This window comes from Equus quagga, chromosome 15, assembly GCF_021613505.1.
Source record: "Equus quagga isolate Etosha38 chromosome 15, UCLA_HA_Equagga_1.0, whole genome shotgun sequence".
NCBI lineage: Eukaryota > Metazoa > Chordata > Mammalia > Perissodactyla > Equidae > Equus > Equus quagga.
This window is the reverse complement of record NC_060281.1, coordinates 19,039,045-19,065,218: the sequence shown is the minus strand read 5'-3', so window position 1 is coordinate 19,065,218 and position 26,174 is coordinate 19,039,045. Positions and strand designations below refer to the sequence as shown.

The following is a 26,174-nucleotide window of genomic DNA, read 5'->3' as shown; positions in this document are numbered from 1 at the left end:
ATTTTAAGAGTTTTAATATTTTGAATAACAGTCCTTTATCAGGTATGTATTTTGTAAATAATTTTTCCAACTCTGTTGCTTGTCTTCTCATTCTCTTGACAGTGTCTTTTGCAGAGTGGAAGTTGTTAATTTTAATGAAGTCCAGCTTATCAATTTTTTCTTTCATGCATCATGCCTTTGGTGTTTTATCAAAAAGTCATTGTCATACCCGAAGTCATCTAGGTTTTCTCCTATGTTATCTTCTAGATGTTTTATAATTTTGCATTTTATGTTTAGGTCTATGATCCATTTTTAGTTAATTTTTGCGAAGAGTTAAGGTCTGTGTCTAGATTCTTTGTTGTTGTTGCATGTGGATGTCTATTTGTTCCAGCACCATTTGTTGAAGAAACTATCTTGTCTCCATTGTATTGCCTTTGCTCCTTTGTCAAAAATCAATTGGCTATATTTATGTGGGTCTGTTATGGGCCTCTCTCTACTGTTCCATCGATCTATTTATCTATTCTTTTGCCAATACCACACTGTTTGATTACTGTAGCTTTATAGTCAACCTTAAAATTGAGTAGTATCAGTTCTCTGATTTTGTTCTTCTCCTTCAATATTATGTTGGCCATTGTGGGTCTTGTACCTATGCGTATAAACTTTAGAATCAGTTTGTCAATATCCACAAAATAACTTCTTAGAATTTTGGTAGGGATTGTGTTGAATTGATAGATCAAGTTAGAAAGAACTGACATCTTGACCATATTGAGTCTTCCTATCCATGAACATGGAATATCTCTCTATTTAGCTAGTTTTTCTTTGAGTTCTTTCATCAGAGTTTTGTACTTTTCTTCATATGGACCTTGTACATATCTGTTAGATTTATGCCTAAGTAATTTATATTTTTTGGCCTTGTCCAGGTTTTAATTGGGTTGTTTCTCTTTGTGTGTGTGTTTGGAGTTTTAAAAGTCCCCTAATAGTGTGGATATTAATCCCTTATCAGATGTATAATTTGCAAATATTTTTCCCCTTCTGTGAGTTGTCTTTTCTCTTTCTTGATAGTGTCCTCACTATCGAGTACAAACGTTTTTAGTTTGGATAAAGTCAAATTTTTCTTTTGTTGCTTGTGTTTTTAGTGTCAACAACAACATTATTTTTTTTTTATTAAGGTTATAAAAGTTAACATCCTTGTGAAATTACAGTTGTACATTATTATTAGTCATGTTGTAGGTACACCACTCCACCCCTAGTGCCCTCCCCCCACCCTCCTTTCCCCTGGCAACCACCGATCAGTTCTCTTTGTCCATATGTTAACTACCACCTATGAGTGGAGTCATACAGAGTTCGTCTTTCTCTGTCTTGCTTATTTCACTCAACATAATACCCTCAAGGGCCATCCATGTTGTTGTGAATGGGACAACTTTGTCCTTTTTTAACAACAACATTATTTTTTATGGCTATGTAGTGTCCTGATAGCTGTACATTTTTCTTTTCCTTCAAAACAATTTTACACTTACAGAAAATTTGTAAGAATGATACAACAATCCTGCCATTCCAATCCAACACCACAGGGTTTGTTCTAGTTTTTCCCCTTCACAAACGTACACCTCCCTTCTCTGACAATGGGAAAACACGGCTCCTGTTACCCTCAATATATCTGGTTATTTGTTCAATCTTCTGCCAGGCCACTGCCCTACTCAGATACCCTCTTTAGAGAGGCATCAACTCCTACTGGACCACCTCACTTAGGTGGCCTCCTCTCATGGGCCCACTTGCCTTCCTGCAAGAAAGGAAAGGAAGAAAGAATCAGACTTTTAAGCAAAGAAATAAATTTAAAAAAATTTTTTTTAAAGATTGGCACCTGAGCTAACGACCATTGCCAATCTTTTTTTTCCTGCTCTTTCTCCCCAAATCCCCCCAGTACATAGTTGTATATTTTAGTTATGGGTCCTTCTAGTTGTGGGATGTGGGACATGGCCTTAGCATGGCCTGATAAGCTGTGCCATGTCCATGCTCAGGATCCGAACTGGCGAAACCCTGGGCCACTGCAGCGGAGCGTGCAAACTTAACCACTCGGCCACGGGGCCGGCCCCCAAGTAAAAATTTTAAAAAAAGAAATTAAGTAAACAAATGTCCATGTGTAGTCTGATCAGAGAAGGGTAAAATGGGTCAATCACATCCATTGTCCTAAACACTATTTCTATTAATTTCTCTTAAGTGCCAAGATAGTTATTTTGCTTTCAAATCACTCAGTTGATTCATGTTGAATTTACTCTTGACTATACTCCCTCAGTTTTTTTCACATATTTCACTATTAAACTATATACCTCTCCTGAAACTCACCTCACATTCTCTATCTGTATAGTAGAATTCTTACACAGAAAATTCTCTTTCTTAGAATGATCTCATGATTCTACTAGCTGAGATCCTTCAGATCTTAATTTTTCTCTTCTGTGTTTAATATCTGTTCTCCCATCCAGATTTGTGTCATTGACAAATTTTCTAAGTATACTATGTATATCCTTATCCAAGTCATTGATAAAATTGAATGAGGTTAGAGCCTGGGAATCACCACTTGAGATTTCCATCAATGTCAGTGATTGTCAAAGGGCAGTTGGGGGCTGTGCTCACTTTGGGTGAGTCAGAATCTCTAGGGGCTTTCCCACAATACGTATTACCCCTGTGATTCTGATATGCCCCCAAACACCCATGCTTCCCTCTTTTGCTCTTCCACCCTGAGCTGAGTCTTATTGCTCCTGTAATTAAACATCATTAATGTAGGTTCATCATATCTCTTAGGTCTATGGGGGAAAATAGATTGAGAATTCTCTCTTTCTATTAAATCAGAACTCTTTGTTTATAAAATATTCAAAGTAACAGAAAAGAAAAAATATATATTTGTCTTTATGTGGTAAACATTCATTTATTCATTCAACAACTATTGGTTGAGTCTGCACTATGCTGGACACTGCTGTCAGTGCCAGAGAGGCAGAGACGAATGAGACAAAGTCCTGTTCCCACAGAGCTTAGATCCATGTGTTGGTGGAGTGAAATGCTTTCCTCTTAGGTTTGCCTCCTTTCTTGGCTTAGAGAAAAATTCCATTCTTCAAGTGTAAATTTTATTAAAAATCACTCGTGATCCTGGAAAGATGTCATATTTTCCAAAGCTCACATTTTTTTTCAAAGGAAGGACTTCAGACGCTTTGCTTCCTCCCTGGGAGGGGTGATTGGGGTTTGGATTTGTGAGGAGCTTGAAGATTACTTAACAGGTCTAACAGAAACAAAAACAACAACATTAAGCATGTCTTGAAGTGGTTACTACACGCCAAACACTGTCCTCTACAGTTAGTGCATGCACATTAGCGTCGTCCTCATACTATCCTATGAGATAGGTGCAACTATTATGTCCATTTTACAGATGACAAAACCCAGGCTTGAATGGATTGCCCAGCCCTGCTAAGCTGAGCCAGAGGAGAATCTAAGTAGCCTGGTTCAAGACCTTGGGGTCTTTTGTGTGTAAGGAAATGCAGTCATTTTCCGTGACCACACGGGGTGAGTTGGGCCTTTCTCCTCAGAGCGCCTATAGTACTTTGTTACTCATCCCTGTATAATGCCTGTCACGTTGTACTGTGTATAAGTTACTGGGCAGATGGCACGAGCAGCTTATCCTGCTACCTGGCACGGAGTACGCTCTGAAAAATGTTTAACTGTTGATGGGGAATTTAAGCTTAGAGATTATGGCTTTCCTGAGGTCAAAGTGGTGGTTTGTGGGAAACTCTGACTAAAATTCCAGTCTTTTCAGTCTCAATCAAGTAACTGTTCTTTTTCTAGCATCAAGTTGGCCCACCTGGTGCCACATTTATTACCAGAAAAGTACCTTGTAGCCTATCTAAATTTCAGGCCACTCCTTATAGATTTAGATGAGTTGTAACGCCATGTGAGAAAGATGCATGTTCCTTTACACTGAAGTCCATGCTTTACACTGGCAAAAATAAAAATGGGCTGGATTTAAAATGAAAATAAGCTGGAGTAGGCCAGGTTCTTGTCTGAACTTGGAGGCTACTGTATGTATCATTCTGGGTTCGCAATATTTCACGCTGAGTTGTAGAAATGGAAAAGGGAGACGAAACGCTTCTCAGAGCCTTCTAAGTTCCCTTGTATTATTTTTTTTCTTGGCAGCCTTGCGAGTGGGGTGGAGAGGTGGAGACGGGTCACCAAAGCAGGGAACAGAATAAGTGATCCCATGGCAATGGTTTTGGTTTCTCTCAGCTGCTCTAGAGACTTTCCTTGAGGGAGAAAAGAGAACACACATACTCCCTGAAAAAAATAAAGTCAAGATGACTGAGTATGTTTCTCTTAGCTCAAGGAATCTCTGGTGTCAATGTCCTCCAGGCAAAGACCACCAAGAACATACCTGTAGATAAATAAGTTGGGTTTATTGCTCATTGCACTGAGGGAGAACGCACCATGGAGATAGTAAGTAAGAGGACGTTACAAAGAGCTCAACATAGAGTTTGGACTTGTCTTAAATGATTTGGGGAGGGTTCAAGGAAGCAGTGCTTTGCTCTGGTTGGATGCTGTTAGAAAGAAGGGGTAATTCTTTGCTTGGGTATATTAATAAATCTTATCAACAAGGCAAGAGGAGTCAAGCAAGGCTACAGCTATACTTGCCTCACTCCAGTTATTCATATCAGCCAGGAGACGGGAATGTTTGATCATTTTCATAGGTTGGACATGTTCACATTTTGCCTCTGTTTAGATATGGTTGCAGAAGGTCTTGCTTTTATCTTGATTCATCGTGGTCCCAGAATGTTTTGTAAAACTGTTTCTATCCAATAGGAGAGCACCAAGCCAAGCTGACCACGCCTGTCATGACAGATCACTGCTATCAGAGCTGATTTTCTCTTTCTCACTAGTGAGATATTGTCATTGTGATAAATAAGCCCTCCCTCACCTTGGCAACCTTGCATAGTAAGCAGCCCATCCGCAATACCAAATAGCAATCAGCAATGCCTACTACCTAATAATGTCCACCACCTTTTCACAAATGGAAAATAAACAAAAGTAATATGGGTTCTTTCAAGGGGCTTTTCAAAGAAAAATGAATAAGTATAAAGCTCTCAAGATAACTAGAAAAAAATAAAAGATGGGGCTGTATGATGGGCAGTGAAAGAAAGGAAAGTTCTGTGAGTACTGGAGTGGTGCAGGGAAATGTTATAGAGAGAGTAGGACTTGGGCTACGATCCAAAAATGCATTGAATTGAGAGGAAAATAAGAAGGTGGTAGACCTTTCCAGTGGAGAGAACCACACTAACTGTGGGGAGGAGCTTCGGCCCCGTTAACTACTATAACACAGGGCAGGCAGGAGGGGCGGCAGCCAGGACAAGATCCACCCTTAGGGCTAACCAAGTGTGGAGATGAGAGAATAGGTGGGAACAGAAGAAGAGATTGGCTCTGGCATCCAGCCAAATCCAGTCCAAAAGACTCATTACTGTCCCCAAATAATACTACAGCAGACAAAAATAACTGTCTAAGAACACTGTTGTCATCAAGAAGTCTCACATAGAGAAGCTGGCTTATCTTGACAAACAGAAAGCTTGGAGAAATGGAATCTAGGACAAGATAGAAACCCCATTACGTTATCTTACAGCGGGACTGGTTCTTGGAAACAAAGGAGCTCCGGAGTCTCTATCCTTAGAGGATAGCTTGATAGTGGATTGTGTCAATGAGGCTGGAGCTCCTTACAACATCCTTCTCACCTAAAGTTTAGGTCAATTCTAGAGAACAGGATGGGGCTGAATTGTAGGCAAGGGTCAAGGGCCCCAGGTATGAGAAATGAAGGGCTGAAAACACAAGCGTCCAGCACAGATCTGAAGTTTGAATTTCACACCTCTATTTTCTAGCTGGATGTGCTTGAACAAATAAATCACTTTACTCCTCTAAACTCCAGTTTCCTCCTCTGTCAAGTCAGGATCACAGTAACCATATGTACATTGTTGTGACAATTAAACATCATGATGCTTATAAAGCATTCAACCCAGTGTCTGGCCTCAATAAATTGTAGCCATCATTGTCGTTATCATCACCATCATCATGGACTTCATCATCAGCTGCATCATCATCATCATCAGAAAGAGGAGATGCTTTAGGGTGGAGGTCATCAAATCATGGCCCCCCAGGCCAAATCCTGCCTCCACATATTTTTGTAAATAAAGTTTTATTGGAACACAGCCACACTCATTCATTTATGTATTATCTATGGCTGCTTTTCCTACAACAGCAGTTGAGTAGTTGCAATAGCGACCTTGAGACCTGCAAAGCAAGGGGCAACTTGCTATCTTCAACTGGCTATCTGGCCTTTTACAAAAGAAGTTTGCTGACTTCTGCTCTAAGGCAAGAAAAGTCAAATGACCATGACTATGTTGGAAGCTATGCGGACTCCCATGTGAACAAAGCACAGGGGTAGCATAGGAAGTAGTAAGAAAAGCTTGAACAGGTAAGTTGAGGCCCACATATTTCAAAAAGAACAGTCTTAAAAATTAAGAATTAAAAAAAAATTTATGCCATATTCCGACCATCTCAAATCAATGAACTAACTCTCCCTCCAGGACCACCTACATAATTTGGGGGGCCCAGGGGCCCTTGATCAAAAAGTATTAAGAATTTCATGATGATGACAGCAGAGCATGAAACCAAGCACAAGGCCCTTCTGCACATGTTGCACAGCTCTGTGTCTGTCTCTCTCACTTAAGCACACATGCATGCACTGCACACGCCCACACACACATACACACCTTACACTCAAAAATATTTTACAATTGAAGAGCAATGTAAAGGCAGTCATTGCAAACTTAGACTTGGTTTTCTGTCTATGTACCTACCGGAGCATTTTCTCCTGTAACTGATTTCTCTACACCCACAGCCTCCTCCTCCTTCAATTTTGATGCAGCAGCAAGAGCAGTTCCCCTCCGTCTAACTCATGCTCTTCATTTCAGCATGACACATCCATATTACCGTTCAGATGGCAGAGGAAAACTGCCTGTCTCTGATTTCTCTTTTTCCATTCGTTACAGCATGCCGTGCCCAAAATAGTCTAGTCTGCTTTCACAGTGGCCCCATGTTCACCATGCCAGGATGAAAGCCACTGTTGCCCATGTTGGATCTTACTTGGCTTTGGAGTGTCTGGAGTGTATAAGGTTGTACAGTTAACGTGTTGGTAGAATGATATGCACGAGAACAGCCACAGGGCAGCTAAGCTGATCTGTGTTTCCTTCAGAGAAACAAGAGCATGCATGGGGCTGCAATACGGGAATTGTCTGTTAAACCAAAGCTCATAAATTACTTGGTTTGCCCAAAAGGGAAAAAAAAAATCACAAAAACAAATGCAGAAAGATGGATGGGTTGTGTTTTCCTTTTAACGCTCTTTTGACAGTCCACGGAGTGGAAAATGTGTGTATAAATAGGTCTTTTTTGTGGTCCACAGTGTGGAAAATATTCATAGATAGATAAATATGATACGATAAGCTTTCCAATGTTATTGTAATGTTTTTAAGGCTGCAAATAAAAGCAAGATGCTCATGGATATTAGGAGTATGTGTGTGCAGATGCCAACAGACCAGTTCTGGGTATGAGCACAGATCCACAAGTCCTGTGGTGAGGTAGGACCCCCCCAGAGGGGTCTGGATGACTGAGCACCCTCAAGGATGCCTGTGACTTGTTGGTGTGGGTTGATTTTCCAAAAGTGGAGCACCAATCTATGAGGGCCATCCAAATTTGCCAGGCATGAGTCAGATTCCTCCAGGGTTTGACAAGGTGACAGACTACTCTGATAAATTAATTTGTGCTAAGGTGCTAATGGCTGATAATAGGCTCTCTGGTTACTCTCAGATAATATCTATACTTAAATGGGGCCAGGTTCTTCAGAGTCTGGCCACCACAATCCATCCTGTCCCTCCGCCAGCCTGTTTCTCCCTGTTCCTGGAGCATGACCTCTGCTTTCAGTCTCCCATGCTATGCACTGGCAGCTCCCTCTGCCTGGGTGCCTTTGCCTGACAATTTCACATTCTTCCATCAAATATCAACTGAAAATAATAGCAACAAATACTGCTCACTATATTCTAAGTATGCTCAAAGAATTGTCCTGGGACCAGCGGCATTGGCATCACCCAGGAAATTGTTAGAAATGCAAATTCTTGGGCCCACCCCTAACCTATTGACTCAGAAACTTAGAGTGGGGCCCAGAAACCTGTGTTTTAACGAGACATCCAGGGGATCCTGATGCATGCTAAAGCTTGAGACCACTGTTCTTAGCGCTTAACCTATATCAGCTCATTTAATTTTCACAATAACCCTCTGAGGTAAGTACTAAGATTTGTCTCCATTTTACGGGGATGAGAAAACTGAGACACAGAGAGTTTAAGCAACTTGACTGAGGTCTTTAGCTGATAAACGGTGGAATCCAGGCAGTCTGGCTCGAGACTGTAGATGTTGTACCACTCAGCTACGTTACCTCTCAAATAAATCCTCCTGTGAAGACTTTTGTGATTCCAGTCTTCCAGATCTCACCAGACAATATCAGTAGCTGCCATATAACTGTCTTCTCTTATGTTTCTGTTTTCCCATTGTTTTCTATCCTCAGTACCCAATACCTATATTGCAATGAGCAAGCTTTGGCATAAGCTGAAAGAATGAATAATTGAATGAATTGATCAGTAAGTCAATAAAGGTCTTGATTCAAAAGTAACTTGAGTAGAATTTCCCAGATAGCTTTTAAAAAACACAGGTTCCAGAATCCTAACCCTCACCTACTTCATCAGAGTCTCCAGGATCCTGGCCTGGGAATATGCATTTTCAAAAGTGAAACCAAAAACTAGAACCCCAGTTTAAGAAAAAGTTGTACCCAACAAACTGATTCTGCGCACATGGGACCTCTGCCTTAACTGGCACTGACGAGTTCAGATACTTTCACCAGACCAAGTTGAGGGCGTGAATGGAGAAAGAAGGGCTCTTTGGACCCTTAAATCCTTCCCCATGGGGAGTTGCTAACCCTGCAGCCAACCCTTCCTGGAAGAAAACCTGAATATGCTTCAGATTTTAGGCACGTTATATGATATTTCTTGAATAAAATCAATATAAGAAATGTCTGCACTGAGCTGAACATGGGAAGTGTTTTTACCCCTGGAACAGGCAGTCCTCAGCATATATATAAATGGGTCATATTCCAAAAATGTATTTGTAAGTTGACTTGTTTGGAACTCAGAAAACAGTTTCCCACAGAAGTAATATTAGAAAAGAGGGTTCCATTCCTCTGCCAAAACACAAACCTGATTTAGAACACTCTGTCTCTGAAATAGCTCTTCACATGGGCCCAACGGATGTCCATGGGAAATGTAGCTGGGACCCACTCAACTGGGAACTGGGGATGATGGGAGCATAGTGACTTTTGGGTGACACTGGGCTGTGACAACATCAGAGACATGCCTTGGTTCTTCTCCCTAAACACGCACACACACAATTTGGCAGCTACTGGTTACATGATAGAAAGACAAAGTTATCACCCAAGGAAGACTACTTGGGATCCAATGAAAGCTTACTCTCCTTACCTGTGCAGGCCGGGGCTCCTAGGTCAGGCGCAGACTTTCCGCAGCTGGTGGTCCTCCCTCTGACATCCTTTTACTGGGGTTTTGGAAATATTACACAACCTGCGGTTTCAATTTCAGAGCAACTGAACAAACTTCCCTGGTCCACCTAGAGTAATAGTTTGGGGACAAATATAGAATAAGTGCCATTAACAAAGTTGTTGCTAAAAAGCGGAAAAGAGAATTACATTTCCAGTTTTTCCCTGGCCATTAATTAATCAGCCGTGTGACATCACGTTAGGTTCTCTGGGCCTCAGTTTCTTCATTTGTAAAATGTTGGGGAAGGGGTGTGGTTTATAAAATCTATAAGTTCTCTCCAGATCTAATATTCTAGAATTCAATAAAAATAGTTCCTTCTACTTCCTTGTGGAAAGATTTGCCAGTCTGCCGATGGTCCTCCTGCCTTTTCCATACTTGGCAGTGAAATACTGAAACCTCATCTCATCTCTGGCCCAAAGGTGTACCAGGAAGAACCAAGTCTGGTAAGTTACAGGTTCATTTCATTCTTGTTATATTTATTTCATTTAATTTTTGCATGCCCACCAAAATTCATTTGGGCAATAACTTAAGCCCTATATCATGTAAGCTGTGTTCCCAATGGGACATTTCTTGGCCCACGGCAAATTAAGGATCCAAGTGGTAAAATAATAATAATGATGATGATTTATCAGAATTTTGAGATGGAAAGACAAAAGAAGAAAAAAATAAAGGAATTGAAGAGAATTTAAAGTTATTTTAGGAAAAAAACCTTTAAAAGGAATCAATATGCTTAATCTTAACATGTACCATCATAGACCTGAATTTAACTCAAAGAAATATATATTGTTTCTTTGATAGAAAACCCATCTCCTGAAGGTAACACTATCTGGAGGAAAAGAAGTAAGGATATGGTTATTAACAGCCAGTTATGGTTCTGGATTGGTGGTATCTGATAGCATTTGAGCCCAGGTACCCCATTTCAGCTGTTAGGACAGTGTGTCCCTATGACGTGCTAGGGATGCGCCTGGGGTTGGCGTTAGAAACTTCAGAAGATCCAATTAGCTTCCACTGCCATATATCTTTAATGAGATTCAGTTCTCCCACCAGGATAAGAACAGCAACTTTTGCTTCCACTCCCTTAGAAAAAAGAAAGCCAAACCAAAATAAAAGCAAAAATTATCCCAAATAATACACAACAAAAATTCCCCAAACCCCCACATCTTGCTAACTAGTGGTATAGGATTACTGGGGAGTTGTTTGGTTAGAGAGAAAGAGGAAGTCTGGTTCTAGAAATTCTGGAATCTCAAGTCTCAGAGCCAACAGTTTAATCTAGACTGTAATGTTGTATCGGCCTCCGACTGTGTGTCAGACACTATACTGAGTGTTTTTTATGCAGTGTTTAATTCAGCCCTTAAGGCAACCTAGTGAAGTAAGTATGTGTTATTTCTACTTTATTCAGTAAGCATTTATATTCCCTTTCATAGAAAAAAAAAATGGAGAGAGGATGGGCAAATGGCCCAGAAAAAAACAGGACTGTGTGTACCCTCAGTCGCAGTCATTCAAATAGCCCAGGGTAGCAGTAAGAGCCTGAGATTCAGTCCTTGCTCCACCGTGTCCTATGAGTTGGAGAGAGTTACTCAGTTTCCTTACCCATAAAATGGAAATAATAATAGTGCCTACCTTTCAGGCTTGTCGTAGGTTTCCAGTGAGAGCCTACACCTAATGGCCTTAGAACAGCACCTGCCAGATGGTGATGCTCAATGACTGTTAGTATTTTCACCTGGTCCAGCAACTTGCCTGTGTTCTCACACACCAGAAGCCTGCCTACGTCTGGGAATATGGCAGAGATCACATATAGCCCAAGGACAACGTCAGAACACTGGAAACAATTCATTCTGACTCTGTAGGAAGAGGCCTTGATTCTCAAAGTGCAGTCCTTGGACCAGCAGCAGCATCACTCCAAAGAAGGGCCCAGACCAACTGGATCAGGTTGTGCATTTCCACAAGCTCCCCAGGTGATTTGCGTGCACCTTGGATTTGAGAAGCTCTGCTCTCGGGCACACACAGAGTAGCAATTCTTTCCGGCTCTCTGGCAGTGCATCTCTGGAGGCTCCTTGACCCTCAAATTGCAGGAGAAAGACAGAAATTGTAGTGTCCACAATATGCCAGGCTGCTGGGCTTCTCTCTGCCTTTCCCATTCTGCTCTCATTCATTCAGAATGTCCTTTGTCTTATAATCCACCTGGTGAAAACCATTATTCAAGATTCAACTCAAATATCATGAAGACTCTTCCTATCTGCCCTCTTCCTATCCCAAGAAGAGTTCATTGCCTCCACTTTTGTTTCCCCATTGAAAATCAGACCATTGATTTTTGAACTTCTTTGACTGCAATTCGTGGTAAGAAATATATTTTATAGACACATCTGAACACACACACACACACACACACACAACCTGTATATTGCTGAAATGAAAGTTTCACGAAAGAATACTTTTGAGCCAGCTCTGACGGCCTAGTGGTTAAAGCTCAGCACGCTCTCTGCTTTGGCGGCCTGGGTTTGTTTCCTAGTCTCGGAACCATATCACTCATCTGTCAGTTGCCATGCTGTGGCAATGGCTCACACAGAACAATAGAAGGACTTACAACTAAGATATACAACCACGCACTGGGACTTTGGGGAGGAAAAACAAAGAGAGAAAGATTGGCAACAGATGTTAGCTAAGGGCAAATCTTTCCCTGCAAAGAGAAAAACAGAATACTTTTACGTACCATGTGCAGCAGACTCAGATATTTCCATTACTCTATTCTATTTCAAGTCTTAGCATGCTGGATGGGCCATAACTGGCAATTTGTAAAACCCTGTACTTAGCTATTTCCTTCAGAGGAACTACAACACTAGATTGATGATTTAGTTTGATGTCTATTACTTCTTTTAGATAGAGAGGATGTGGCCCTGTGTCTGGCACATATAGGGACTTAGGATTGTTTGTTGAATGAATAATGAATGGATGCATGGGTCTTGTTATGATCTGTTTTCACAGCTTGCCACTACTCTACCCCTTCGCTCCTTGGTCCCACTGACATAATTAATAGAAAAAAATATGAAAGCCTGTTCATACAATAATTTAGCAACCATAACTATAAACCTATACAATGACTCTATGCTCCCAATAGGAATTTTCAAATGAAAAATGATTCTACAGACTATTGTGTCGAATAATAAGAGGAAAGAGAAAAATTGTGAGTTTCAACAAGAGTAGTTTAGTTTTGCATGTTTTTGGATTTTTTTGTTCATGGCTGATATTTTATTAGTCTCCCCATTGTAAATTAAATGGAGCTTGAGTTGCTGTAACTGAGACACATTTAGAATATTCCATGTCAGGGAGGTGCCAGCCTGCCATTCGAGCCTCTCCATGATAGTATGCCAGTTCACCTCCATTTTTTCTTTCAACACCTCTGCTCTTCCAGCGTGAGAGCCCTTGGGCAGAGGGTTATGATGGGGAAAAATGATGACCAACCACATTCATTTATCATTTATATCCCAGGCTTGGACATGACACTCTAGTACATAAGACAGGAAGGCAGTTTGAGACTAGGAGTCAGGACCTTCAGTTCTGTTTTCGCAAAAGTCACATGGCCCCTGCGTGCTGCCCTTCTTTCATTCACAAGAGGCAGATGGAAAAATTGAAGACCTGACAAGTAAATCTGGAAGGGATAGCAACTTTTTCAGTCTTACCTTTCACTACAACAATAAAACAAGCCACCTAATAATCTTTTCACATCTTTGCAGCTTATTCTCAAATATTACATTTATATATAACGTTTGAGAGTCTGACTATCTGAGTTTTAATCATGGGTCCCCATAGCTAAGCGACATAAATATCACCTGCCCTCGTTTCCTGTCCACGAAACAGAGATAATAATAAGTACCAGCCTCATAGAGTTTTTGTGAGGAAAAAAATGAGATAGTATATATAAACCACTTAGAATTGTGCCTGGTATATAGTAAGAGCTTAGTAAAAACTGGCTATTTTTTTTTTTTTATTTTTTCCTTTTTCTCCCCAAAGCCCCCGGTACATAGTTGTATATTCTTCGTTGTGGGTCCTTCTAGTTATGGCATGTGGGACGCTGCCTCAGCGTGGTTTGATGAGCAGTGCCATGTCCGCGCCCAGGATTTGAACCAACGAAACACTGGGCCGCCTGCAGCGGAGCGCGCGAACTTAACCACTCGGCCACGGGGCCAGCCCCAAAACTGGCTATTTTTAAGATTATTGTTGCACACAGAAACTGTATACATATATTATTCTTTTCCTACCACATTTGGACATTTAAAGTAATGAAAGATCTTCAAAATAAAATGCTGAACATACTAAGGGCAATGTGGTGTCCTAGACTGGATCCTCGAACAGAAAAGGATATTAGTGGAAAAACTGGTGACATCTGAATAGTCTGCAGTTTACTTAATGCAGCACCAAAGCTAATGGCTAAGTTTTGACAAATGTACGAAAGTTAAGTGTGTTACTAGGAAAACAGAACGAGGAGTGTGCAGGAACTCTCTGTACTATTTTTGCAACTTTTCAATAAATCTAAAATTATTCGAAAATAAAAATTTACTTAAAAAATGTCATGTGTAGTTCTCGAGTATGTAACAACTACAAGCTTGTGCTGGACACCATGGAAAATAGGAGGAAAATATGACTTCATTTTCAAAGAGCCTACAGTTGCATTCTAAGAACAAGACAGCAATGAACTGACTATAAACTGGTCAGAAGGTAATAACTGCCTTAATAGAAGTGGAAACAAACTCTTAGCCGGCTCCTAAGGGCCAACTTCATAAATATCCTTGTTGGCCAAGATTAAATCCACTGGATAGTTAATTACTGCGGCTCCACCATTCCTGCCTCCGCCAGCGGCTGCTCCACCTGGTTGGTATTTCAGTGGTGAAATTCCTTCTGTGCTGGGGGTGCTATCTGCTTCCTGACTAGTGCAGATGTGAACATTGTTAATTTATTGATTTGTTTATAGGCTGTGGAGTGCAGGAGAAAGAGCATGGACCTCGTAATCAAGCAAAACTGAGATCAAACCGAGGTTCTTACCTCCTCAGGAAGGTTAATTGAGCCTCATTTTTCATTGTAAAAGGGAGGGAAGAATATCAAATGTGTTGGCTGTTATAATAATCAAATGACCAAATGAGAGGATGTCATAAGGACCCCTGGCTTACATTAGGCAGGTTTTATATTATCACAATCATTGGAAAATAGCCACCAGGCGTGTGCCCTGGCGACCATACTCGAGTAGTCATCCAATTGTCAGGTACTCATTTCATTTCACTTGTCTAAGATCTTACTTTGGAGAATCTGGGACCGTTTTGACAAATGAAGACAGTCAGTAGCAGACCCCAGTGGGGGAAGCTGGCATAGATTAGGGGTTAATGGAATAGGTTTTGGAGCCATTTGGCCTGGATTTAAATCCTGGCCTTTCCGCTTACCAGCTTGCTACCTGTGTGCCATTGGGAAGTCGACCTAACCTCTCACTGACTTTTTCTCTATCTGTAAAATGGGGATAATAGCAGCCACCTCACAGAGATATGTTATGAGGAATTCATACATGTCAAGTCTCCAGAACACTGTGTGGCACATAGTTAGCACTCACTAAATAATAGCAATCAGTATTAGTTACCAGTATTCAACAACCATTTCCTCTTTTTCTTAGATGGTCAACACCTCATTTTGTTCAGATATGGGGATGCAATGTGCTCAGGGGAGGGAGGCTGTTTGCCTCAGGGGATTAATCACAATTGGTATAAACCAATCATAATAATCCCTTCTCTCGGTTCAGTTTAGGCACAGGTCTGTGTCTAAAGTCTGGTCAGTAGAACCTAAGGGGTAATCTGCTAGAAACTTCTAGAGAATTCTTTTTGCCTCCTGTGTTGAATGCTGTCATGAGGGGATGTGATGTCAGCCATCATACGGTCATGAAAGGAGCCAGGAGAACCACAGAGAGGCTACCTCAGAGCCCAGACATCAACAAGCTGCTGAACCATCAACTTTTAGCAATCTTGCTCTGTGAGTTAAGAAATGTCCTGATTGTTGAAGCCACTTTAGTCAGATTTTCTTTTACTTGCAGCCAAAAACAACCTAACTTGGAGGTCACGGAGAGTGAGAGACAGGTATTATTCTTCCCAGTATTATGGATGTGGAAACTAAATTTCAGAGAGATTAAAGACATTTTCCACAGGGCTAGCCAGCTAGGCAAGTGCAGAGAGTGAGAAGGGAGTGAATAAAAGATATTTTTCTCTCTTTCAATTGACCTTTTTCTTGGTCCAATAATGTATTCAAAAAATATTTATTACATCTATAAGACACCCTCACAGAACCTGTGACATTTCCTGGCCTCAGAGCTTGGGTGGAACTTCCAGCGGGCAGAGCAGGGTGAGGACGTGTCCAGAGGCTGCCCTTGCAATGTGTGTATTTCTAGGCCTTCGTAACATTTTCAGGAAAAGGTCTGCCACTGGATAACTGAGGGACAAATCTCTAGTAAGATAAAATATTTCCAAGAGGTCTGAGTTGAGAATTTTGTTTCTCACATATTTGAAAAATGAGACTCCACACACTGTTTAATAATTAATTATTAAGGCTAATACCAGTCTGACAAGGTACTTGATTTGAGGCCAACATTTCTTTGGAACATAAAAAGATAGTATCAGATAGGAAAAAACCAGTTACCCAGTGCCAGCTCTTGTCTTCCTTCCTCATTTGGAGTGCTTCCCTTCATCTCTATCTTTAAGAAGAGGTTGGGTCCTCCAGCCTGCTTATAGCTTTTCATCTTATTCATTTACTCATTCTTTTATTTATTCACTTATTCAATGGATATTTTAAAGCAGCTACTGTCTCCTAATGAAGTTGGGAAGAATAGTTAATACTAGCATGCACTGATGATTAAAACCAAGTATAATTGTATCACAACAGCTGTGATTTCCTGAGGTGCTTTATATACATTACTATTAATCCTCTGTTTTTTCAGATGGGGAGCATTATTTCCAACATTGTGGCTGAGGAAACTAAGTTTCAGAGAGGTCAAAGCAATTTTGCACAGGGTTACACGACTAGTCAAGTGAGGATCTGAGTCTGAACTTCCAAGGGCTGAACTTGTCCACAGCATCAAAGTGATGAGTACAGCAGAGAGGGGGGTTTTTGGACCAAACCTTGTTGGAAACACTGGGATGAGAGTGAGACAGATGAAAAGGGAGTGAAGCTCAGGCAGGGGTATAACCCAGCACAGGCTCTGTGGTGGAAATGAGAAAGGTGTGTGGAGGATGGGAAAGAAGTGAGTCTGAGAGGAGAAAAGGGATAATGGAGAGGCAGCCCACACAGAGTGGGTAGCTAAGGCAGATATCTAAGTTGACTTAGGTGATCGCAAGTCATTGTTGGTCGTTAAATAGAGGGGATGAGAGATTGAGAGAAGAAAGAAGACAAGGTGGAAGGATACACATCAGAGAGGCCACACTATAGCAGTTCAGTGACCCAAGGGGGTCCAAAGACATGAATTCTTTGGCCAAAATAAATTGGTTGCCAATACTTAATAAGACAATTTCTCATAAAATTATGCATTTACAGTGTCTCTTGAAAAACAAATCAATATCTCACTTCCAGAGAGTATTAGGTAACCCAAGCTGAATAATGACTGCCATCATCCGATGGCAAGAGGCCCATCCACGCCCTAGTGTTTCACTCGCAGCCTGCTTCACAAATTTCCAACACCTGCCTGGGCCCTGTTGGCATTTTAATTTGCTCTTCTTGATAATCACCAAACTATTAACTGCAGATATCTCCAGATAGTCAGATAGTTGTTGATTTTTTTTAAGTCAGCAAATTACCTAACTGTATCTCCTAAATTTCCTCCAATTATTGTGTATTTCTTTTAAAATAAAAGAAAAAGAGAGTGTTATTTTTAAAACTATCAATTCCACAAATATTGAGGGAGGAGCTCTGTGGCTTGGCAGGAGCCCCAGTGAAAAGATCTGGGGGTTTTACTGAAGTCAGGCTCAGTGTGAGCCAAGACCATGACACAGCAGCTAGAAAACCAAACCAAACCAAACCAAACAAAATCCTAACAGAGCTTCGGAGGCTGTGGCCTCATGGTGCTCTGCAAGGGTCAGGTCTCATGGAACATGAGCCACCTTTTATTGGAGAAAATGGTAAACTAGAAAGTGTTTGCTGCTGGGAGACCAAGACAGAGGGAGTCTAGAAGTCAAGTCAAGTGAGGAACAGTTAAGAGAAAATGGACAGTTTTAGCTTGGACTTCTCTAGAAAAGCCAAAGAGACATGTGATAGCTATCTTTAGGGATTTGGAAAGACAAAATGTGGTAAGACAGTGCCAGTTTATTCAATGTCAATGTAGAAGGCAGGGAAAGCACTCATGAGAGTGATCGCAAAGGGATTCCACTTTGACAAAAAAGAGGGATTTTAAAATATCAATTTTTGCAATAGTAGGCTGCCTTGAAATCTTCAGGCAGAGGCCACACAGCAGCCTATTTTAGGCAGAAGTTTGGACCAGATGACCTCAACACGCCCTCCAGATTGGAGGTCCTCTCTTCCTCTGCCTAGGTTCAGGACTCGCCACAACTATCCAATTGCAGACCACTGGGATGATGCCAAGAAGAGATGATGCCAGTCAGCCTTCAGGAAGACATGAAGCAAGACTGTCAATGGCTAATCTGCCTCAGTTTCCCCAAAGTAATCTTCCTTTGTGAGGCAGACAACGAAGTAATTTTTTTTCCAGAAATGGAAATAAGCAGTAGGTACATCAGCCACATCTGTGTGGAAGCACAGAAATGCCCTCAACACACCTATGGGAGTAGGGCTCAGAGTTCACACTGTTAAATTGCAGGTTGTAGGGTCAGGATTGCCTGGAAAACAATGGCCCTTGGGTTTAGATAGCACTTGGCATTTGCTTCAATGGTCAGAATTTTGATTTATTTCCTAAGTTCAACCTAAACCCTAGCGTCTTGTATTTTTAAGGCACCGAGCCCCGCAGCCAAGTAGTCTGTCCTCACTCGAGCACAGATCACAAAGTTTCCCCAAATGATAATCAATGCATTATCCTTCAGATAGATGGAAGTGGACCGTATCTGAGAGATCTGAGCTAACACTCCTTCTAGCCTAAGCAATTTTTCTGGTGAAGCACTGCACAGATAAAAAAGTTGAATCTCAGTGTCAAGATGATGAGATGAGTAGAGGCTGGCCCTGTGGCCGAGTGGTTAAGTTCACGCGCTCTGCTGCAGGCAGCCCAGTGTTTCGTTGGTTTGAATCCTGGGCACGGACATGGCACTGCTCATCAAGTCACGCTGAGGCAGCGTCCCACATGCCACAACTAGAAGGACCCACAATGAAGAATATACAACTATGTACTGGGGGGTTTGGGGAGAAAAAGGAAAAAAATAAAATCTTTAAAAAAAAAAAGATGATGAGATGAGTGAGGCCAGAGGGAGGGTTTGCCACAAGGAGAAACACCTGATGCTGCAAATTCACGGTATCGGGGAACCAGTTGCTAAGGGACAGGGGTCATCAAGTTTGAAGGGGAACAGCGTCTTACCTACAGGTTCTTACCTAGAGGTCTCTGACCACGCACACTCATAAATATGAAAGGTGAGTAGAGGAGTAGATATAACCTTTCAGATTGGTTAGAGCTGGGTTCACAAGCTGACGTAGCTGTGCTGCTGAGTTATTCTTCTTTCCTTCTCCATCCATTTCTGCCCTTCTCTTCCCAGCTTTGTGCACTGGCTGCATCCTGTACTGGCAGGCTCCTGGTCCCCAGTGGGAGGTACTGGAGGAAGATCAGAGTATAGGGGAGAGAAGTCAAGTGACCTCATTCCCACCCCAGGAATCCACTCCTTCTCCGCTTTGCACTTTTGGCAGTGGCAGTGTCCCGCCACCATTACTCCTCTTGTCAGTTGGCCTCTTTTCTTGGGATCCAGCTCTTGCCCCTCAGAGCTCAAAGTGGTCCTACTGTGCCTAGATTCCCAGTGCCTCAACAGGCTTTGCTGGTTTCCTTAGCCCTGGCCATCCATCTACAAATAATCTCATCATTGGTCTCTAACTACCTGAGCTGGATTCTGTTTCCTGCTGGATCCTGGCTGGTATAGCTGCTCCCTGGCTGCAACCTTATTGTTCTGAGTCTCAGTTACCTCATTCGTGAAATTGAGATCAAACGTGTGATGATCATTTGTTGCCTGGGTCTCTTATTGTAAAAGCACTTTAAATTTGGGGGGAAGAAACTCTTTCTACAGTGAGGTTTGAGCATGTGACAGAGCATGTATCCAAGATCTGGCCAATAAAAACATCAAATCCCCTTGGCAACAATGCTTGGATCCAGGATGATCATGTGACCACTCAGAGCCAATGAGACACTAAGATTTGGGCCTATTGAGCAGAAGGGTTCTGTAAAGGTCCTGATATAGAGAGAACCTGCCTGAAAGCAGCCAACAAAAAAAGAAAGTAGGACCAAGAAATGAAGAGAGGCAGGATGCCAAAGAGCTTGTTTGGACTTCTGGAAATAGTCATGCCTGCACTCCACAAACTCTGGGCTTTCCATAGATTAAGTGAAAAAATTCTCTCTTTTTACTTAAAGCAGTTGGAATTGCATTTTGTGTCACTTGCCACAAGGGATCCTAACTGATATAATAATATATGTTTTGTAGATTCGAGGTAAGGATTAGACATAAGATGTTGATTCAAATAATCCATAACCAACCTATAAATGAAAATTGGGGTGAGTTTATTCTGAGCCAAAATGTGAGGACCGTATAGCCCAGGGCCTTCCTTCCCCAAGGAAGGAAGGGCACCAAAGAAATAGGGTGTACACAGTGGTTAGATACCCTCAAAGAGTATGTTTCACATACGATTGAAATGTCCCTTTTATAATAGTCACAAGACTGCTCTGTCGGCACAGCGATTGATGGACACAGCAGGTAGTAGGTCTGCTGTCTTGGTGGACACAGCAGAGAGGCAGATCTGTTGTCTCAAGCTGGGTGGTCACAGGGTGGGTGCAGCAATCAGTTCCTAGTCTAGGGAAAGATGCTTATCCTTAAGGAAATGCCAATGTGGGGGGAGTTGCACCTTTATCTTAAGGCCGTTTATTCTCGCCTTTGGGACATAGCAAATGCTTAAGGCAGATATACAATGCATGCTCAACAGCCACGTCAGGCCCTTTTGGAAAAAATAAAGCCAGGCTGAATTAGGTTTACACCAAGTGGCTTCCTCATATTCTCCAATATATCCTATTGCTTGCCATTCTATTATCAAAGATATAGGAAGTATTCACTTCAATACCAGCAGAGGGTTCATTATCATTCTTTCAAAGGCACAGAGACTTTATCTACTATAAGAAACAACTGTATCACAGACATTTTGAGTTAAAAATAATCTTGAAAATCAACTGTATTTGAAGGGCAAGAATTGAACACTGTTCCCTAAGGCATAGAGAACGATGATTATCTCGTGGGTGGCCTCCATTTGAAATCCCAGATCTGGAATTGTGAACTGTAATCTGGTCTTATATTCCATAACCACCGGACCAAGATGCTATAGGCAAGATTAATGTGCTCAACAGGAAAAAGAGCCCAAATGACCTCTAAGTACTCTTCAACTTCTAGAATGTCCCGGTATGAGAGTGTTAGGGATGGAACCTTATTTGCAGTAGCATCTTAGTGGTATCACTGGCAGTCGTGGGCAATCTGAGAAAGGTCCCGCCAGTGTTTCAAATATTAACTGCTCCCTCTCTTCCAATTCATCAGATCGTTCTATCGAACTTATTCTCTCTCCTTTTCTCCTAGTCCACCTTCTAAGCGCTTCTTTTACAGCATCCTTGCAGCCTGTTTCATGTTGCCAAATAGGAATGCGAGCCTGAGCAGGGCAGAGGCAGCATGGTGTTCGTCTTCATATCATTTTCTTTACTCATTTGTTCCTTCATTCATTCACTCAACCGTCCATTCAACAAGCATTTATTTATTACCCACCACCTGCCAAGCACTGTGATAGACACTGGAGCTACAATAAAAAAAAAAAGAATCGTGAGTCCTACTTTCATTATCTAGTGGGGAAGCCCAAGGTAAATGAGCGAACTAATAATTTCAATTGCATGATGGGGCTTTGCCCCCAGAAATCAGTTTCAGAATGGAATTGATTTGAATAGGAGGGTGGGTTCTGTTTCTAAAATGTTCAACTCCTGGTTTTCTTAGATAGTCAAGTGGAGGTGTTCTGAAGGCAGCCAGATACTTGAGATGGGCAGAAAGAGTCCAGTTTTCAAAGCTGATTCTGGAGTTGCACATGGACAGAGCCCAGAGCGAGAGGGAGCTCTCTGAAGCAAAGAGTTCAGAAGGCAGGGAAAGAAAACCATTCACCAGGGTCAAGGGCACAGACAGCACCATCATTAAAATATGGGAGGGAGGCACGTATGTCTTGGAAATCTCTCTACACAAAATATACAGTTTTTACGTGGCTGAAGTGTAAATTTATTTGATTTATGGATTGGAATTTAAGTAGCTGATTTCATCCACTTCTGATATTTCCATCATGTTGGAAATTGGAGTATTGGATTTCTTTCCCTTTACCTGTTGCCTACCTCCCACCCCAGCTGAAAATTCCCTTCCTCTATAGCCTAGGGCACAGAAAATGGGGGGAACTTTCATGGCTCCAGACTGGGGCAATGGGTCAGGGAGACACTGGTGAGAAGAGGCTCCAGCAGTTGGTGCTTATATAGACCCAGCTTCATCTGCACGGCTAGACAGTCAACCCACAGCCCTTCACCATATCTGGACAAAATGTGTCCGACCCCATGATCCCCAGTAAATTTAGGCACTGACAACAGCTGACATTTCTGCTCTTCTTTTTGCCATTTAGAGTGTTCTTTATTTTCCATGTGATTTCACTTAAGTGGTTGGGTGGAGGGCAGGGGATGGCATGGAAGGGGCAAGTGTGAGCTGCTTTTCCTCAGATCTATCCTTGGATACACACACGCAGGGATGGTCCAGGATCCCCCTACCTGCTGGCCTCCTTTTTCACTGAGGGATATCCAGACCAGAGCATGGAGGTCTGAGTCTTGCAAGATCCTAAAATCAATAATAATTAATAATTAGTGATAATGATGATAGTTCTAACCCTTATTGAGTGCATACGCTGTGTATTGCAGCCCCTGTTCTGAGCACTTTCCATGCAGTCTTCCCTAAAGCTCCATGCAGAGGCACAATCAGGAGGAAACTTAGGCGCCCAGAGGTTCGTGACTTGTCTGAAGTTACAGAACTGGTAAAGTGGTAGGATTGGACCCCGTGCGCCTGGCTCCTGGGCCATGTACAGAGCCCAGATCCACACCATTGGTGCTCCAGCTGACATCTCCTCTTCCACAGCCTCACAGATCACCCACACCATGCTCTTCTTCCCCAGTAAACACCACCCGGGAGCACTTCCTCTGTGGGTGGGTGACCATCCACGCTCCGTCCAGCGAGAGCACACCTACCATGGGGTTGGGATGAAATTCCCGAATAGCTGAAGGAACGCATTTGCCTTTGTCAGATCATGGCTAAATTTGTAAAAGCATTCAAACCACTGGCTCCATCTCCTTGTTCTTGGAATAAAGTACAACTATTTCTTTTTCTGTAAATATCCGTGAAATAAAAAATGAGGGAAAATAATTTAATACTTTATTTTATAAAATTAAGTAATCAAATGCCTCCTAAAAGGAGAACATGGCTGGATTTCTAAATGTCCTAAATACTATTTTTAGTGCTTTAAAAGCTCCATGCACAATCCCTTGACATTTCCTAATTTTACTGTTTGAATATTTAGAGTAGAAAATTACATTTTGTTCATGTTTTCATTCTCTTTATTGACTCATGTGTAAGATGCTTGATTCTTCAAACTGCCAAATCTGCCCTTATTGGATTAGCTGTTTTTCAGGTAATACTAGGACATCTTAAAATGTTCGTATAAATATTTAATTACGTAAAACAACGTTCATCATATTCTAAGTAGGAAAAGCAAGTTTATAAAGTTCTTTTTGGTATGATACCATTTTTTTGTAAAAAGAGTTGAAATATGTGTAAATACATACATACAAAGATAGAGAAGCAAATTGAAAAAATGTATCTTAGAATATTAACAGCAATTATATCTTAGAACTTTATATCTGAGCATTGAGAATATGGAAGATTTTTAATTCCTTATTTTTCCTCATATCTATCTTCCAAATTTTCTGTGTTACTTTTACAATGAGAAAAGATACATGCTAGTATTCTCTGTAATAAGAACTAACATTTGAGTGCCAGGCAATACTCTGGGTGCTTCACTAGTATTAATTTATTTTAATTCTCACATCAGCTATTTGAAGTGGATAGTGTAATTAACCTCACTTTACATATAAGGAAACTGAGGCAGAGGGCCAGGCAGCTGGGTTTCAGACCTGTGCTCTGAACCACTTCAATGTCTGGACTTCCTGAAGCATTAAGTTTCCCACTTAGCTACCTGCTTTCATGGTCCTACCCCTCTGCTTCCTGTTTCCATTTTTCACTTAAAATCCTTTGACCTGGAACCAGCCTTGACCTAACACTAGTCAGGTGGTCCACTCATATCTCCTGGATATTTAACTTACAATATCTCTGAGAAACAGAACACTCAGATATAAAAAGATGACTAATATCACAGAGCAGCAGACAGCAAATCCCAAATGTGAGTGTTTCAGGGATCAGAGGATGGGGAGAAAGCACAAAGAAGAGAAATATTGCCACAGCCTTACCATGCAAAGCTATCCACTGTTGATAGTTTTAGTACATTTACTTTCAGTTCTGTCTTAACCAGCCTTAACTTAATGTTGATCAGACAGTCCATTCATATATTTTGAACATTTAGCTTACAATTTCCTTGAGAATGCAGAATTCATTTATAAATCAATTTCCCTTTCTCTCTCTCCTATCTGATTACATATCCATCCGTCTATATATCAGTCTTTCCTTCCATCTATCCATTGTCTATTTTTATGTCTATCTATCTACCAAACATACTTTCCTTTTAACTTGGTTTGGAAATAATTTCAAACTTGTAGAAAAGTTGTAAGAACATGGCACTCTCATAAAAACAAAATGGGATCATATTATATGTTTGGTTTTGTAATTCTCATTTCGTTTAATAATCAATCTATAGACTTTTTCACATTCATTATTCTTGCTTTTTTTACAGCTTAATCTGAATGTTAATGACATCCTGGTATTTCATTATTTGGATCTAAAACTAATTTATTTTTCTGACCCCATTCTGTTGGATATTTAGTTGCTTCTGATATTTTCTTTTTTTTTTGCTAACATTAAGTAATACCTTAATGAACTATCTCGAGGATAAATCTTTTCACACGTCTATGGTTTTAAAACTGTTCCTGGAAGTGGAATTCCTAAGCCAATTTATGTTTATCTTTGTAGATTTTAACATACATTGCCAAATTGCCCCCTGAAAATGCTGAACAATGGACACTCACCAGCAGGCAGTGACAGCATCTGTTTTTTTGTGCACTGGGCATTGTAATTTTTAAAGATGCTGTTCAATTACGAATAAAGCTGCTATAAATATCTGTGTGCAGATTTGTTGAGGAGACTGTCTTTGCTCCATTGTCTTGCCATTGCTCCTTTGTTAAAGATCAGTTGACCTCATTTGTGTGAGTTTATTTCTGGGCTCTCTATTCTGTTTCATTGATTTATTTGTCAATTCTCTCACCAGTACCACACTATCTTGACTACTGTAGGTTTATAGTAACTCTTTAAGTCAGATACTGTCGGTCCTCTGATTTTATTCTTTTCCTTCAACATTGTGTAAGCTATTCTGGGTCTTTCCTTCCTCATATAAACTTTAGAATCAGTTTGTCCATATCCACAAAATAATTCACTGGGATTTGACTGGGATTGCATTACCTCTATAGATCGAGCTGGCAAAAACTGACATCTTGAAAATATTGAATCTTTCTATCCTTGAACATGGAATATCTCTCCATTTATTTAGTTCTCCTTTGATTTCTTTCATCAGAGTTTTGTAGTTTTCTTTATACAGACCTTGTACATATTTGTTAAATTTATACATAAGTATTTCATTTATGAGGGTGTTATTGTAAATGGTCTTGTGTTTTTAACTACAAATTCTACTCGTTCATCACTGGTATATAGGAAAACAATTGACTTCTGTGTATTATTTAACCTTGGATCCTGCAATCTTGCTTCAATTGCATATCTGGGAATTTTTCTATTGATTCTTTTGGATTCTTGTGGATTCTACACAGATGGTCATGTTATCTACAAACCAAGAGAGTTTTATTTCTTCCTTCAAAATCTATATACCTCTTATTTTCTTTTCTTGTGTTATTACATTAGCTGGGACTTCCAATACAGTGTTGAAAAGGAGTGGTGAGAGAGGACATCCTTGCCTTATTCCTAACCTAAGTGGGGAAAGTTCGAGTTTCTCACCATTAAGTATGAAGTTAGCTGTAGGTTATTTATAGACATTCTTTGCCAACTTGCGGAAATTCCCCTCTATCCCTAGTTTACT

General features: G+C 41.0%; 1 long non-coding RNA gene across 3 annotated transcripts in view; it reads right to left on the bottom strand.

Moving 5' to 3' along the window:
- Positions 1-1,993: 1,993 nt before the first annotated feature.
- LOC124226387 (uncharacterized) overlaps positions 1,994-26,174 on the bottom strand; it is a 51,611-nt gene continuing 27,430 nt past the window's right edge. Inside the window, exons 4-9 of one of the 3 annotated variants that reach the window (XR_006885287.1) lie at positions 23,110-23,246; positions 22,639-22,705; positions 19,206-19,422; positions 11,277-11,837; positions 9,582-9,726; positions 1,994-4,845 (exon numbers count right to left, since the gene is read on the bottom strand). This is a non-coding gene — a long non-coding RNA (uncharacterized LOC124226387). The remainder of the gene's footprint in view (positions 4,846-9,581; positions 9,727-11,276; positions 11,838-19,205; positions 19,423-22,638; positions 22,706-23,109; positions 23,247-26,174) is intronic. The other 2 variants (XR_006885288.1, XR_006885289.1) reach the window with 2 other exon arrangements.